We start from the raw sequence: 4,136 nt of genomic DNA on the forward strand, positions 1-4,136 counted from the left end.
TTTTTTTTTTTTTTTTTTTTTGTGCGGATGCTAATGTTGGAGTTTCTTCGACAAGGAGGGACCGACTGTGTAATGACCCTCACCAAGAGTAAAAATCCAAATTAAAATTTTGGAGAAAAAGACCCGGAAAAGACTTAGCAAGAAGGAGAAGAGAAGGATAAGAAGAACGACCGAAGGAAGTCCGAAGAAATATCAACAAGTCGAAAGATGGCCAATGGTCGGAGGTCAAAAGGCCAAGTCCAAAAAGAAGTCGAAGAAGAAGAATGGCCAGGTCAAAAACCACAAAAAGGCCAAGGTACGGTTAGGACAGACGTACACGTACAAGGACGGTACAGACGAACGTACATGATCGGAGACAGTACGGACGGACGTACATGGTCGGACACGATACAGACACATCGGACGTATGCGGACGGAGATGGTACACACAGGTCAGACATACGCAGTCCGAGACGGTACGCATAGGTCGGACGTACACGGACGAAGACGGCACGGACCAAGTCAAGACGGTAAAGGACAAGTATAGCGGGTAAAGACCGATTGTTCGCAGTACAGACGGAGAAGTTGCGGTACTGAAGATAAGTTGCAGTACTGCCGAGAAACTACGGATGAGACCGAGAATTTGCGGAATGTATCGGACGATCGACGGACGTAGTGCCGAGAAGTAATCATTAGGTTGTTGATTAGGTTGTTGAAAAACAAAATGGAGAGACATAATCATTGTGTCTTTAAGAAGATGGCCAATAGGAGTTCATGCACCAAAAAGTGGGAGACAAAGGAAGATTCTTCCTTTACAAATCAGCCAATCCGCACCCATGCAAGTAAAAGGAGATTCTCTCGATCTTGAGAGACTTGCGCACCAAGTGTTGCCTAAAAGGAGTGGAGGAGGAGAAAACGTGGAGACCAAAGAAAAACGATCTTGAGAGATTCTCCCTTCTCACTTTGCTCATTGTCAACTCAAAGGAGAAAAACACAAAGTTCTCGAAGTATTAGCTCTCTGAAAGTCGAAGAGGGAGACCGGAGTTGGACGCTGTCGGAAACGCTGTTTGGGTCGAGGAGAGATGCTGTTCATGGACGCCATTTGACGCAGTTCAGAGACGCTGTTGGACGCAGTTCGTGGACGCTGTTGGACGCAGTTTGACGCGAAGAGGAAGTTGTCTGATCCGCGGTGCCGTGAAGTCTGATCATCAATCTGCTGAATCACTGTGAGTCCCGTGGTGAGTTCTGTGGTAGTATTGTGTGGCGTGCTGCATGATTCCTATGGACCATGTATGTACCCATTGTGTGTTGCATTTAGACTAGGATCAGTTAAATGTTGCGTGCATTAAATTGGTAAGATTCATGCTAGAATTCATGTCTAAATCACATAGAATTATGTTAGGAATCACCATGCCTGTTGAGAATTGATAAGAATTGGACTGCATATTTTCTTGATTATGGACGTGCATGCATAGTGAAATTGGTGGATTTTTACTTGCAATAATTCATGCTTAAAAATCGGATTAAAATGGTTGCATGCATGTAGAACAATCTAGGTTGCTTGAATTATTATTCTTGTTTCCTGATGAATGTTGTGTGATTTTCTTGCTTGATTTCTTGCTTGTTATGCTTTATTTATTTTGCTTGAATTGCTTGTTTGTAGTACTAAATTCTTTTCGTTTTTACTCTTAGAAGTTTAGTACATATTTTAGCTAGTCTCTTGAATTATATTTGTTATTTTTCTCGACTCGTAGCTAGGATAGAGTACTTGATCTTCTGTTCCTATTGTTGAAAGGTTGTCTTGTGGGAAGTTCTCAACACCACTTACACGGGAACACATCGTGTCTAGCTTACTACTACTTGACGTCGTAAGCATTGGTTGGTTCATGCGGGTTACCTTTGTGGTTCCGCATGGACAGAGGTAAGGAACAAAACCGATTATCGAGGGCCCATAGGTGAAGAGTCTAGGGTAGTCGAGTAATCCTTGATTATTCTAGTCGTCTTGTGTTGTTTAGGTGAAAGAGTCTAAAGTATTCAAGTTACCCTTGTTATACTCTAGTCGTCTTGTTCATCGCGTAGGAGTAAAGAGTCTAGGTTATTGATTCAAGTCTTGCTTGTATAACCCTCTTTGCTTGCTTATTTGTTATTTGCTTCCGCTATCGTTTTTGTTGCGTAGCTTTGATTGTTTGCCGTGCTTGTTTCCTTCCTTGTTGAGGTAGTCGGGGTGGGGAAAATTAGAAGCATGTTTAGGAAAGGGGGACCCAGGCTCACTGAGTAATCTTAGAATACTCATGATAATTATTTGTCTTGCAGGAAGTATAGGAAGAGTCTAGAGCTAGAGCGAACTTAGGGTACCGGATAGGGATTGTTTTTTGTGTTTTTGTAAAACCCTATAATTTCCTAAAATGTATTCAATGGAAGTATCCTACTATTATGTATATTGCTTTGATAACTTATTTTTCAATGTAATATTTTACTAAAGTAATATATTCGGTTTTTGGGGAAACATGGCAAGTTGCATCCGATACAATTCGCCTTGTCCGGGCCAACACAACGCGCCAGGACCGCGAGGGTTGCAAAGCCTAAGCGAACCTCGACCGCAAGCGGAGTCGTGTCTAGGAGGACTGGACTGGACCGCGAGGGTTGCAAAGCCTAAGCGAACCTCGGCCGGACCACCCAGGTGCGATCTCCCACTGTGACGTTCAGCGGGCTGTTCGAGTCCTCGTCCGGGGGATTGGTAGGGTTTGGGGGCGTTACAATGGTGGTATCAGAGCGGTGTTTTGAACCCGCGGGCACTTGAGTTTTTCAATGTTTTATCGAGTAAATGCGTCGCAAAAACACAACTAGATTCTGGTAGTTTGCTTGTCTAGTTTGAGTGTAAACCTTAGAATTGACTAGCAACTTACCTACCCTTGTGTGTGTTTAGATGTCTTCAGGTGAATCAGGTTGTGGGGATGGTTCAGGAGGAGGGTGGCCGAGACATGGGGATGGTTCAGTAGGAGAGTGGCCGAAGCTGGTGGTGACGAAGTGGTACCGAAGACCGAGAGAGACCAGAACTCAAGTGATGGAAACTCACAGTCTTATGAGCCAACATCGGAGGAGGAAGAACATGTGGAGGTGATCATTATATCATCGGACGAGGAGGATGCAGTACCGACCATAGTGATCGAGCTAAGGAGTGACCAAGACGATGTGCCGCAAGACCCAGTACCGGAGACCGAACCAACCAGGGAGCCAAGGGACATTGTTAGTCCAGTACGCAGATCAGACCGAGTTGTGCCAAAACAAGCCGTTTCAGACCAAGTTGTGCCAGAGCGAATCCGTCCGATTCGAGCCATACCATTGCGGATGGTGTTGCCGCAGCCAGAAACCAATCAAGAGGAAGGAGAGTTGTCGAGTTATGGAAGGTGGGATCCGAGGATGCTGGAGGAGGACCTAAGTAATGAGAGGTCGCTAAACCGCCTAAGGGAGATGGAGGAAGGAAGTACCAAGAGACCCGATCATGGAGATGACCAGCAAGATGGACGAAGCAAGGAGGCTGAACCGAGTGTGTATCAGATTCGAGGTAGGAGAGAGTAGTACCAAGAGGCCAAGGATAGATGAACGTGGAGCACAGACCGTGACTACGCAGCCGAGAGGCCGTCTGAGGACCAGAGTCACTGCGCGGAAGAGGGTGACTTACCCAGACCGCTTGCAGATCAGGAACAGTTATTACTGTGACGTGTGTGAGGGACTAGGACACCGAACCAAGGACTGTTGGAGAATGACTGATGGAACCCGGGACGATGGCCAGCATACAGACACAGACGAGGACCGAAGCGCACAAGGAACCAAGGACGCGGCTACTTCCGGAACTATACGGCCATCAACCCAAGCACCGAATTTGATGCCCGAAGCCACAACACGAAGCTGGACAGCAGCAAGGACCTCAAGGAAGAAATGTCTCAGTTTTGTCCAAGCTTTTGTCCAAGAACAAGAGGAGCTCGACCACGGACCCAACCGACCCGACGTACAGCCAACCGAGGCTCTTCTAACGGTCTTCACCATCACACAAGGGTGAAGACCTCCAAGTCATTAGGGAAAGTAGTACTTGTTTTCCCACCTTGGGTTTGTCCCAATGGGTTTACCAAGGGTGTTTAATTTTGCTTATGACTGTG

Source organism: Camelina sativa, chromosome 10 (genome assembly GCF_000633955.1).
Source record: "Camelina sativa cultivar DH55 chromosome 10, Cs, whole genome shotgun sequence".
NCBI lineage: Eukaryota > Viridiplantae > Streptophyta > Magnoliopsida > Brassicales > Brassicaceae > Camelina > Camelina sativa.